Raw genomic sequence first — 13,657 nt, 5'->3', positions numbered from 1 at the left:
ACAGCAGCATAATTAGACCTTCAGAACATTAGTATAGGGTACTATTTGGTCAAAAGGATCAATAAAACACCAGTCATTTCTCAGGAAGGAAGGAAATTATGAAACAGGCAGATTGTCTAGCTTAGTTTCTTTAGTATCCACCTTGTCTCTAAGGCATTCAAAAGAAGTCCTGGGATAAGAAACTTTAAAGATGACTTAACGAATCTGGGGAGGATCAAAGGAGAATACTAAAGTAGCATAGGAGATAAAGTTGCTTCTATAGGAGCAAATACTTACGGCTGTTTAGTCTGAACAGATGAAATAAGGTAAAATCAAAGAGCATAATATGATGATAGATGCAGATAGGACACTTGTAAACTTCTTCACCAGACCACCAAGTTTTAGAATAGGAAGGGACAGCCTCATGGAACATTATTACTGTGAAAGGAAAATATCTTGGGCCCCCAAAATCACTAAGCTAACGGGAAAATTCAAGCTGAGAACTCCTTAGGGCAAACCTACCTCCCATTCTATTCAAAGTCATCCCTCTGGTCACTGAGAAAAATGCATATCTGATTGCCTGCTTTGGAAACGCTAATCAGAAACTCAAAAGAATGTAACTGTTCATCTCTGGGCTACCTATGCCCTGAAGCCCATCCCCACTTTGAGTTGTCCAGCTTTTGCTTCAAGTTGTCCCGCCTTTCTGGACCAAATCAATGTTCATTTTACATATGTCAATTGATGTCTCCTGTCTCTCTAAAATGTATAAAACCAAGCTATGCTCTGACCATCTCGGCCACATGTTGTCAGGACTGCCAGGGGCTGTATCACAGCTGCACGTCCTCAACCTTGGCAAAATAAACTTTCTAAATTAACTGAGACCTGTCTCAGATTTTCAGGATTTACATCTGACAAATCTCCTAGCAGTGCTTCATGCCAACATGAGCTAACTTTATGACTCAAAACAATAGGACAATTTGCTGAGGTCTGGGAGCATCGCCTTTAGAGAATCCCTTCTATCCCCAAATTTGGTCGAGATCTAAAGTATATTTTGCTGTACAACTCCTTTTTTTGAAGTTTTACTTGCTTCCAACCAGGAAGGCAAGATTTCCTGTTTCCATGACGATGACCACGGAAGGCAGAGTTTGAGCTCGCTCCCAGCAGGGAAGATGAGTTTGAGTTTTTTCCTGCTTCTAAAATGGCAGAAAGCATTCTTCAGCCTGAGAGCCATCCCTATGTAAGCAGCTGAATGGGGGTTTTTGTCTTGGCTAAAGTTTAACAACCAGCTGATCTTAATTTCTCCTTACCATTACAGCACTCAGTGATCATATTGTTGGAGTTTTGTTGTTGTTGTTGTTGTTTGTTCTGGTTTTTCTCCCATCAGGTTTGATCAACTCTACCTGAGTTGATCAAATAAGAGTAAGAAATCAAAATTATAGGTAACAAGGTTTCTCTAATCTGGCCAAAATTCCTTACAGCTGCAAAAGAAAAAAAACAGAAAACAAAAAAGCACACATTCGGTTTTTATGTTTGCTTCCTGCAATACCAAAAAAATCTAGAGAAGGCTTCTAATGACTTGAACCCCTTTAAAGAATTCAGAACAAAGGTGCCACTCACCCCTTTTGGGGTGTTCTATTTTCTTTGTGGAGTTTTAAGAACCATGGGCAGATTCTTCTTTGGTCTAAAGCTCTGTTCTCCTGTATTGCATGACCTGACCTCTATGGTTTTGAGAATACCAGAGATAACCTTGCACTGTGACAGGATTTGACCTTGGTGTGTATAATGTCAAATGAGAGCTACAAATTTACAAGTGGCTGAATACAGTTTACAGGACAGTCTTGGCTGTCGTTTTTTCTTTTTCTCCTACAAAGTTGTTTGTTTAAGGATCCTAATTCTAGTTCAGTGATACATTCTAAAAGATTTTCTTTATTGCTTTTTCTCCCAAAATAATCTCAGTTAGGTTTGTCTGTGTGCATTTGCATGAGGAACTGAACTGTTGTTTTCATAGGTAAATGAGAGACAAAGTTTTCTCAGCTCTGAAGAGAAAGGGCCTCCCAACCGAAAGGCACCCATGGGTGACGAGGGCCCTCGTGAGAGTGTCTGAGGGGTTGACCCCTATAACGACATGCAGTGGCCCTGCAGGAAAATCCCCAACAAAAATTAATTTTAAAAATAGCTCATCCAGGAAACACTTATAAGGCTGATTACCGGGCATTTTGAGCCCTCTCAGAGGTCTGAAAAGAGAGAGAAACTGAGACACTTAAGCGGGTGGAAACAATTCAGAGGTGACACACTATGGAGTCCTGCCTACAAGCAGCATGCATCAATCCACCACACAAAAACCCCAGGTCACAGCTCAGTTCCTCCTTTTGAGACCAAAAAAAAAAAAAAAAAAAAAAAAAAAAAGGCAGGAAACAGATAATCTAAGAATTAGGAGAAAACAAGGAGAATGACCTGCTTTCAAGCACTCTGTAGGTTTTATGGCACTTCTACTTGCCAGAGTAAAATGGAAGTAATATGGTCTTTGTGTACATTTACATTAATGAAACAGTGCCCTGAAGTCAACCTGCAAACTATAGAGTTCCTAGGTTCCCTTTACCTCTATTTTCATTTCAGCCTGTTTTAAATCTGCTGTTACATTTCTACTGAGATAAAAACAACTGTTTGGATCTAACAGGTATGTTTAAAAATGTTTTGATTTTTGCAAGCTGGCTAATGTGTATGTATCAAAAGGCTAGAGTACTGAAGTAAAAGCTATAGAATCTTTGTGTGTGTGTGTGTGTGTGTGTGTGTATGTATATGTGTATGTGTATAGATTTGAGGGCCTATAAATAGACTTCTATAATTTTATGTTTAATTGGCCATTAAATCTGTTTTAATTTTCCTATAACTCACCAGACTTTCTCTTCATACCTTATGATGTAAATTTTATTATCTGATTTTCACCAGAGTTATTTCCTTTAATATGCAAATTTAAGGCTATTTAGCTGACAATGGCCTAGGGTAAGGTTTTTTTTCAAAAGGAAAGAAAATAGAAGTCTTTCTGAATCTATAAGATGTACTTCTACTGGCATGTCTAACACTTCTATATATGTGCTGTGTACACAATATTTCACTACTAAAAATATATGAAAGAGCTCTAATTAATTGGCTTAAAAAATAAAAGCATTAAAATCAGATACTAAAAAAAGACTAGTAAAATGCTTTTTCAAGTTCACATGACTTAAGTAAAATCTTTAATAAATAAACTGGCTTTAAAATTATTGGTAAAATAATACTAGAAATGTTTTAAGAATTTGGCAGTATACATTTTTGTTAGCATTTCTTAGTCAAGCAATTTTATACTTATCCCTGACAAGTACTCTAAGGTGTCAAAATTTGTCATAGAGATTACAAAACTATAAATCCAGGCCAAAACAGAATGATCTTTGCTTGTGTAATCTTTAATTAAATAAGACAATAATATTGGTTTATTAAAAATAGCTACATCTTGAATTTAATAAGATTATCATAACTTTTAATCTTGTGGCTTTAAGTGGTCTAGTTCACAGGCAGTAAAGTTTGTTATAGTCTGTTTTTAAAGCTAAACGATAAATTCCTCACAAAGTTAGTTCAGTCTACACCAAGGAATGAGCAAGGATAGCTTGAAGGTTAAAAGCAAGATGGAATCAGAGAAGTCAAATTTTCTTCACTGTTTCAATTATAATTTTGCAATGACGGATCCATAACTTAAATGATAACTATCACAGTTTTCATAAACACTCTAAGTAAACATTTAAATGAAATAATTAGGTAAATGTAATAGGATAAATATTTGTATACAAACTTGTTATAATTTAGAATCTAAAGTTATATTAAATTAAATAAAAGATATGTTGTTATTTGGGTATTTTCCAAAAAAAACATATTTGTAGGAAAACATTCTTAAAAAAAAGATGTGTCCTTTAAAAAAGAAGGTGAGCAATTTTTATCTAATTCAAAGCTTATTTAAAGGTCATGTATAAAACAAGGTAAAAGGAACCACGAAATAAAAAAGATGTAAAGAAAGTTATAAAAATAAGTAGTTTTTTCTTGGTAAGAAAGCTTAACGAGAAATAATTTCATATACAGAAGAATCTTGTATGGTAAATTTAGTCCTAGAGTAAAATGATTGCTTATTTAAGAAAGAGGGATGTTCAGGACAAACCAGACAGTTCAAGCATGTCACAAATGGTATGTGTAAGTTACAGTAAGAGGATTTATTTTTTAAAAACCCCAACGTTCTAAATAATCAAGTTGTCATATTATTATTAATATGGTTTGGTTTTCTTAGGAAAAAAAACTGAAATTAATCTTTTTTTTAGTTAAGGTTATTACATCTATGTATCTCTCTGTATGTGCTTTTAAGGTACTTGTGAAATTGAGTTACAGGGCTTTGACTCCTGTCTAAAAAGAACACAGAGTCCTGGTAAATTTTAAACACTGATGGTAATTAAAGCCCCATTTTCAGGTCTGGTAGAAGACGCCAATCAAAATAAACTGCTTTCCTGAAACACAGACAGAAATTAAAGCTATTCAAGTCCTCAAGTCCCAGCGACTATCAAGGAAGAGGTGGCAGTGTGACTTTGGAAGGGCCGATATTGAGAGCTAAAGTAAGTTCAGTTTCTCTATGAATAAATAATTAATGTCAAAGGCACACTTAGGCAATACCAGCATATAGGCCCATTTCAGATTAACAAGGTTTTCTTGAAGCATTTACCACCTCCCAAATAAAAGTTATGAAAGGCTTATGGAAGTTATATCTTATGGTTAAGATTAAAATTTTACAAATTGTTTATAAAATTTGGGAAAATAAATCTAATTGGCTTCATATTGTTTTTATTTGGGCTTTATTGTTTGGAAAATTCAGTCTCCTCTCTCAAAAAATGAAGGTTTTTTCCTTTTTTTGGACCTTAGGGAACCTAATATCTTTTTTTTGAAATTCTTAAGTTATCATTTTGGTCAAATGAATGATTTATTGTACAATTACCTGTGACATCAAGTGTTTTAAACCTTTAATATTTGACAAACTTTCCAAAATCAAATTATAACATGTCTTTTTCTGACCTTTAGGTTCCCTAAAGTCCAAAAATGATATAATTTGGCTTATTTGATATACAAATTACACAGGAAACATTGTCAAATATGAAATGGCATTTGTTTTTCTTTAGGGTGTATTTGTATAAATATGTTACTGCTATATGTTCCAAAATCATGGGAAACTTCTATATTTCTGATATGACTGTACATTATCAGTAATAATTATAATAGTGTACATTATCAGTGATAATTTTAATTGTTATGTTTAATTATTGTGTGCCACAGAGGTAACAAATTTCCTTGTCAATTGTGTCTTTGACTATGACTGCCATAAAACCTTTTCATCATCCATGGACAATTGTTGTCTTGTTTTGCTCCTCCTTAAAAGGTGGTTTTATAATCAGCTATAAAACTCTAACAGGTGTCCTTAAAAGCAGGTTTCTGATAACTTTGGAGATTGTGACATTACAATAGAGGAAAAAAATTTCAATACTCTCATGCAGGTCTGACATATTCATGAATATCAAGGAGAAGAGGAGTAAACTGCATGAACTGAACTAATAGAAGACTAAAATAATCTTTTTAAATTTTTGGTTAAAATATTGCTGATTCTTTGTTTCTCAGAGTCAAAACTTTTAAGCTGTTTACAGCTTTTAATAATTGAGTAAGTTATACTCCTGTGAACAAAATGTAGAGCATATTTCTTTCTCTCTACCTGATTTCTTCAAAATTTGGAACCTATTTGTGAGTATTCTTAACTTATGACAATATAGTTATTTGCATAAGTGTAATAAGAACCTCTTTTCATTTGTAACAGGACACAATTCGAGAAACTGGTTATTTTACCAAGGCTTTTACTGAAACGGTGTGCTTTTCTTTAAGGAATGAAACTTAACTTATGGAACAAATAAAAGACCCTTGGGAAAACTGGCCTCATACATTTGTCTATATAGTCCCTGTACATGTTTTCTGACCTGTGGCAAGTAAGGAATGTCACTTGCTAACAGGCCCAGGAGCCCTAAGTTTATCTTGGAACCTCAGGAGGAGAGGATCATTGAACTCATAGGTATTTAATGGCACAAATCCATGGCCTGGCTCAGCTTTAGAAAGTTTCATCTGGGACTCCTTCTACAGAACACAGTTCCATCAAATCCAATTTAAAAGCCTATGTAAGGCCAGCTACAGTGGCTTACACCTGTAATCCCAGCACTTTAGGAGGCTGAGACAGGTGGATTACTGGAGGTCAGGAGTTTGAGACCAGCCTGGCCAACATAGTGAAACCCTGCCTCTATCAAAAATACAAAAATTAACCGGGTTTGGTGGTGTACAACTGTAAGCCCGGCTACTCAGGAGGCTGAGGCATGAGAATAATTTGAACCCGGGAGGCAGAGGTTGCAGTGAGCCAGGATCACCCCACTGTGCTCCAGCCTGGGTGACAGAGGGAGACTCCATCTCAAATAAATAAATAAAATAAAAGCCTATGTAAAAAATAATTATTCTCACTGTACTGTATACAAATAATTAGACCCAGTATAATAAAACAAACCAGTCCTACCATGATTTGTCTTTAGTAAAAATGGGAAATTGGAGAGAGAAAACTTACATTTCAAAAACTATAGTACACCTGTTGTTAGATTCTAATCTTGCCTAATGTTTTTCCATTTTTATTATTTTCTTTCTTTCTTTTTTTTTGTATTTTTTTAGTAGAGACGGGGTTTCACTGTGTTAGCCAGGATGGTCTCGATCTCCTGACCTCATGATCCACCCGTCTCGGCCTCCCAAAGTGCTGGGATTACAGGCTTGAGCCACCGCGCCCGGTCCATTTTTATTATTTTCTACCATTTGGACTGAATTCTAGTTTTTCTTGGCTACAACTCTTCAATATAGCATTTTCCATTTTTTCCCCTGCTTTTTTCCCCCATTTTTCCTAATTTGCAGTCACTGAAAACTAAGCTGTGCTTTTGAAAAGCCCTGTGAACTGAAGCTAGACAACTTAAACTTTAGAAGAAAATAATAGCAACCTATTTACTTACATAAACCACTTTCATACCTACCTACTAATGTATGGACTTCAGAGTAATGTGGCCTATATCAATTATCCAGGATTGTTCTTTTGTTTTTGTTTTTTTTTTCTCCCTTCCTCTCTGTATTTTCTCTTCATAGAACATGAGACTTCACAACCTTCTAAACATGACCTTTCCTAATAACTCAGGACTTATGTGTCTAGGAATAAACCACCTAGCCATGAAAGATCAGACAAAACTTGGAACCAGAGGCTCATTTTCTTCTAAAATGCTTTCTCCAAAAGATTTTTAGAAAGAAAAGGGGGGATATGTGAAAGGAAAATATCTTGGGCCCCCAAAAGCCCTAAGCTATAGGGAAAATTCAAGCTGGGACCTGCTTCCCTTCTGTTCAAAGTCATCCTTTTGCTCACTGAGATAAATACATATCTGATTGCCTCCTTTGAAAAGGCTAATCAGAAACTCAAAAGAATGAAACCGTTTGTCTCTCACCAACCTGTGCCCTGAAGCCTGTCCCCACTTTGAGTTGTCCTACCTTTGTTTCCAGTTGTCCCGCCTTTCTGGACCAAATTAATCTTCATTTTACATATGTCGATTGATGTCTTATGTCTCCCTAAAATGTACAAAACCAAGCTATGCTCTGACCATCTCGGGCACATGTTGTTGGGACTTCCTGAGGCTCTGTCACATGTGTGTGTCCTCAACCTTGGCAAAATAAACTTTCTAAATTAGCTGAGATCTGTCTCAGATCTTTGGGGTTCACATTACTGCGCAGGAACTGAGAGATCATTCTAATCTAATACCCTTTTTTAAAATTAGGAAATTGAGACCCAGAGAAGGGAGGTGATTTTCACAAGGATGCCCTGTTGATTATAGCAAAGCTGAGATTAGGCTTTTATGTCTCTATCCATCCATCTATCCCAACTCTATTCAGAGGCCTCATAGGGCACTCTGGCTGATAAGTGATGATTAATATATAATCCCTTTCAGTCTTGTTCCATTCATTCTCCAGACAACAGATGAAGTAACTTATTCTAAGGTGAAAAGAGCAATAACTATATATGCCTTACCACATCCACAGTGTTTGGATATCCACTAATCAGTCCTGGAAAGGACAAGTCCCAAATTATAGAATCAAATGTCTACATCACTGCTGTCAGATATGGCAGATAATAAGAGTCAGGGACATTTTCCTGGACTTTCTAAAATTGTATGACCTAGATAACAATGAGTTCTCCAATATCTGATCATAAGTGACCCATCCATATATTTTTAATGATTAGTGATGACCTCAATAGTGCATCAATTATCAAGTAGAAAATTGCCAACATGTTTTAACTAGAAGCATATCAAAGGATCCTTTTGATTCTGAAAATCACCTATAAGTGACCCTTTGCCTTCTCAACATAACTATTTTTTTAAAACACTAGCATCTATGAAAAAAACTTAATATCTTGATGTAACTTGGTTTCCCAGCTGAAAATTGTATCCTTAATTAAGGCTGCCTAGAGATTTAGGCCACTAGGTCATTGAAAAGGGTAAGCTTCATAACTAAAAATGAAGGAAGAGCATGGAAATGTGGTCAATGACATGACTCAAGAGAAATAATCTATTTCTTAATTTTTTCTCAATTTCTGAGACTCTTCTTACTGTTGGCAAAGCCACTGTAGCCCTAGAAGCAAAAGCTGTTGTTGCTCTGTCTTTCCTGGAATCAATGCTTGCCTTTAATTCCCCTTTACAGATTCACCTCTAAGAATGCTCTCTGAATGCTCCTGGGATGGATGAAATGGAGGGAGGAAAGAAGATTGGTACTACTTCTAAAGCAGAGTTTACAATTCAAGCTCTAAATGAGAAAAAATAAATAAACTTAAGTAAATGCAAACACAAGTTGAGGCACATCCAGTAGTGAACTCTAACTTTGCATTTAAAGGGAGAAAGATCTGCAGACGAAGGAGCTCAAAAATCCCTGGAGCTGATGGTAAAGAGAATCTTGGCAGCATCTCACTTCATCAAGCAGGGCTTGAGAAAATTGTCCATTACAGATAAGCTTCTTTACCTCAATGGCAGTCATATAGCCAAGCTTAATGAGCAAAATTTCAAGAAAATCCACTTTTTTTCCCAATAATGTAAAAATAAAACAGAAATGCCTACACTCACTACTACTCATCATATATCTAAGCACACAATGTTAGAGGTAATTCTAAGGGATCATCTCTCATCTGTCCTCTCTACTGAAATCATCCCAAAGTCAAGAAGATCCTTTACTTATTTGTTTGTTTATTATTTTTTGAGACAGGATCTCATTCTGTCACCCAGGCTGGAGTGCAGTGGCACAAACACAGACCACTGCAAAGATCTCCCTTGGCTCAAGTGATCCTTCTACCTCAGCCTCTTGAGTAGCTGGTACTACAGGTGAGTGCCACCAGGCCTGGCTAATTTTTGTAAAGACAGGTTTTCGCCATATTACCCAGGCTGGTCTTGAACTCCAGGGCTCAGGTGATACACTCTCCTTAGCCTCCCGAAATGCTGGGATTACAGGATCCTTTCTTTTAAAATATCCTGGGGCCTTTATCAATAACTCTGAAAAACTTTGTGAATTTTCTTGAACTGTGGACTTAAATATTCTTGTTTAATTTGGAGTTTATGGGTAAATATATTAAAAAATAGTTCACCAGAAAACTATCCTATGAAAGCTTTGCTACTGCCAGAAAACTTTAAAATTGTGAAGGGGAAGAAAATCGTGTAATGTTACTGTCTTTAATGGGAACAAAATGTATTTAAGATTGTAATAGAATGTTCCATAAAATGCACACATGGTGTGATAAGCACTTATTAAGTGCTCGATAAGTATTTGTTGAATGAATGATTAATGCTTTGCCTTATGGGAAGAAAGTGCCACTTAATGATAACAATATGCATGTTTGAAACTAGAAAATTAGAAGAAACAACCAAATATCAATATATGTTGAAATAGTACTATTAAACATGCAGTTGGTATATTACCTCTTGCTTATGATAATTAATACAATTAAATAAGGCATGGAACCTTCCTAAGAAGGTTTTGGAGAGATCTTCAGATTTGGATAACTTTGTTGTTAAGACTTTGAGATACAGATAAAAGCAGCAGAACTAGTTTTCCTGCTCATTTGGCATAAAATAATAAGTTTTAATAGATTTTAATTGGCCTAAAGGGCTCTCCTCCAAAGGACCACCTACCCACCAACTTACAAATTAAGTTCCTTATCATGAAGATCAGGTGGTATAATGAGAAGAGCTCAGAGTTTGTATTTCAACACACTTAGGCACAAATCATGGCACTAACGTTTATAGTTGCAAGTGACCAAGGGCAAATAAATGTGTTTTCTTACCTGAAAAATTGAGACAATAATACATACCTTTCAGAACTCTTGTGAGGATTAGTGGTAATATATGTAAAATTCCTAATAAATGAGTATTAAATAAATAATAGCTATTATCAAAATTTTTAAAAATAATTTTAAAATGAGAAAATGTTTAAAAATAAGACAAAATTATGGAATAATCATTGGCTTAAAATAATAACACTCAGGACTACAATTCTTGATATAAAACAGGAATCTTTTCTACTCATTATAGTGTAAATGAAAAGAGTCAAACTCTGTAAAATATTGGATGAGATTCATTTTGAGCCAAATGTGAGTGACCGGTGGCCCATGACATAGCCCCAGGAGATCTTGAGAACACGTGCTCACGGTAGTTGGGCTATAGCTTGGTTTTATATTTTAGAGAGACATCTAAGATGTACATTGGTTTGGTCCAGAAAGGCAGGACAATTGGAAGATGGGGTAGGGGACTTTTAGGTCATAGGTGGATTCAAAGATTTTCTGATTGACAATGGGTTGGTTGAAAGAGTTATTATCTGAAGGCCTGGGATGAATAGAAATAAATGCCTGGGTTAAGATAAGGGGTTGTGGAAACACAGGTTTTATCACGCAGATGAAGCCTCCTTGTAGCAGACTTGAGAGCTCTTATCAAGCCTAAAAAGATGCCAGACTCTTAGTTAAGTCTCTCTTGGATGAGAGGAAAGACCTGGAGAGGAAGGGGGATTCTCTACAGGATGAAGCCTTTCCCCACAAGAGACAGCTTTGCAAAACCATTTCCAGTTGTGTCCAAGAAATATATTTTGGAGTAAAATACCTTTATTTCTTTTTGGGCCTGCTATCTGTCATGTGATGCTTATACTTGATGTCTTATTGCTACAAAAAGCCTGTCTTGTCAGTCTTACGATCTCTGTTTTAGTGTTAATGTTGGTCAGTTGTGCCTGGATTTCAAAGAGAAGAGGGTATAATGAGGCGTGTCTCATCCTCACCCCTTCCCATCATGACCCGAACTAGATTTTCAGGTTTACTTCAGAATCCATTGGCCAAGAGGGGGTTCCATCAGTTGGTTGTGGGGCTTAGAACTTTATTTTTGGTTTATAACACTGTTTTATCTTTTTCCACTTGTATTAAAAATTCAAGCTTACAAAAATGTTGAAAGTAGTAAAATGAATATCTGTATATCCTTCACCTAGATTCAGGAATTGACATTTTACCACATTTAGAGTCTCTCTCTCTCTCTCTCTCTATATATATATATATATACACACACACACACACACACATACACATACATGTGTATATATATACACCTCTGGAAATAAGTTGAAAATATTACAATAACAACTCTCTCCTAAATACTTCAGCATGCCTTTCCTAAGAATAAAGACATTCAATGAACTCATTTATTTAAGACACCAACCAGGAAAATAAATGTAAACAAGTTGTTAATCGTCATACACTAAACTCATTTTCTTGAGTTGGAAATCTCTGCACTTTTCTTGCTACCAATCCACAATTGGTGGACCATGGACTCTAATAAAGGCCTACTGAAGGCTTATAAAGTAAAATGTTCTGTGCAATAAGTAGTTTGAAAATGACCTATTTTATATAAGTTAGAGTTTTATCATCAGCAATAGCATTCATGAAAAGTGCTTTACTATAGCAATATAACTGTGAAAAGACATAGATGACTGTGAAGATGCGTTCAAGACCTGAAGCCTGGCTTTCTGAACATCTTATGCACTGCTGACCTTCCCCTAGTCTTTGCTCTGTACGGTCTCTACAGAACACTGCTGTGCTGGAATAGCACCACCACACAATATCCCTCACCCCAGGTAATACTTTACAGAGAGGCACTTTCACAACATTGTTCTTTCCTGTCTGCCTTGTCTCTGTATTCAACCTTTTCTTCTACTTTTATTTTATTTTATTTTATTTATTTTAGAGACAGGGTCTTGCTCTGTCTTCCAGGCTGGAGTTCATTAGCACAATCATTGTTCACTGCAGCCTTGACCTTCCAAGTTCAAGCAATCCTCCCAGCTCAGCCTCTGAAGTAGCGGGGACTACAGGTGCACACCACCACACCTGGCTAATTGCTTTTATTTTTTGTAGAGACAAAGTTTCCCCGGCCGGGCGCGGTGGCTCAAGCCTGTAATCCCAGCACTTTGGGAGGCCGAGACGGGCGGATCACGAGGTCAGGAGATCGAGACCATCCTGGCTAACACGGTGAAACCCCGTCTCTACTAAAAATACAAAAAACTAGCCGGGCGAAGTGGCGGGCGCCTGTAGTCCCAGCTACTCGGGAGGCTGAGGCAGGAGAATGGCATAAACCCGGGAGGCGGAGCTTGCAGTGAGCTGAGATCCGGCCACTGCACTCCAGCCTGGGTGACAGAGCAAGACTCCGTCTCAAAAAAAAAAAAAAAAAAAAAACACACAAAGAGACAAAGTTTCCCTATGTTTCCCAGGCTCTTCTTGAACTTCTAGGCCCAAATGATCCTCCCACCTCAACCTCCCAATGTGCTAGGACTACAGGCATGAGCCACTGCACCCAGTTTCTTCTACCTTTTATTGCTGCACATTTCAGTCAATTCTACCCGAGGCGACTTTTAAACATGTAAACCCACTTTGATTAATAATTTCCTCTCCTTTGAATTTACTCACTTCCAGCCTTTGTTCAACTATCACAAAAAGATCTCACTGCTTCTTGGTATCCTAGCTTCCTCTTTTGCTTTTTTTTTTTTTTTTATTGTGAAACAAAATAACCCCAGTCACTACTAATGAACTAGTTAACCTTGAGCAAATTGCTTGAAGCCTCCTGGACCTCAATTTTCCCTCCTGGCTACCTGAGATAATTGAGTTCCATTTCCAAAGGCAGCATTGAGAGTCAGGTCAGCTTGTATGAGGATAAGTAGGTGGATTCTGGCCTCAACCTGCCTGAGTGGATATTTCTGCTTCTTAATTACTAGTTTGACGGCTGGAAGTTACTTAGCTTATCATACCTCAGTTTCCTCATTTGTAAAGCAGATGTGTTAATAAGAGTACCTGCCACATAATGCTGAGTTAATATTTATACCCAGTAACCCTGCCTGTGACTGAAAAAAAATAAAACTTTTTAAATTGATGTGAAAATACACCCACATTAAGGAACATACCCCAGAAACTCTGAGATAAGAGTGAACAATAAAGAACCAATGGGATTAAATGTCTAAAAGTGTTGAGCATGTTTAAAATGTTTTATCA

The 13,657-nt window shown here is 36.6% G+C and overlaps 1 long non-coding RNA gene across 2 annotated transcripts; it reads left to right on the top strand.

Annotated features, from left to right (window-relative positions):
• The first annotated feature begins 2,447 nt into the window (after positions 1–2,447).
• On the top strand, positions 2,448–9,410 carry LOC111520231. Of its 2 annotated transcripts, none has more exons than XR_002724609.1 (3): positions 2,448–2,656; positions 4,469–4,610; positions 9,355–9,410. It is a non-coding gene; the product is annotated as an uncharacterized LOC111520231 (long non-coding RNA). The 2 variants fall into 2 exon arrangements; XR_002724608.1 differs by lacking the exon at positions 9,355–9,410 and adding an exon at positions 8,800–9,054.
• Positions 9,411–13,657: the final 4,247 nt, after the last annotated feature.

Source organism: Piliocolobus tephrosceles, chromosome 10 (genome assembly GCF_002776525.5).
Source record: "Piliocolobus tephrosceles isolate RC106 chromosome 10, ASM277652v3, whole genome shotgun sequence".
NCBI lineage: Eukaryota > Metazoa > Chordata > Mammalia > Primates > Cercopithecidae > Piliocolobus > Piliocolobus tephrosceles.
Note: the sequence above shows the minus strand (reverse complement) of the source record. Positions and strands in the feature narration are given on the sequence as shown.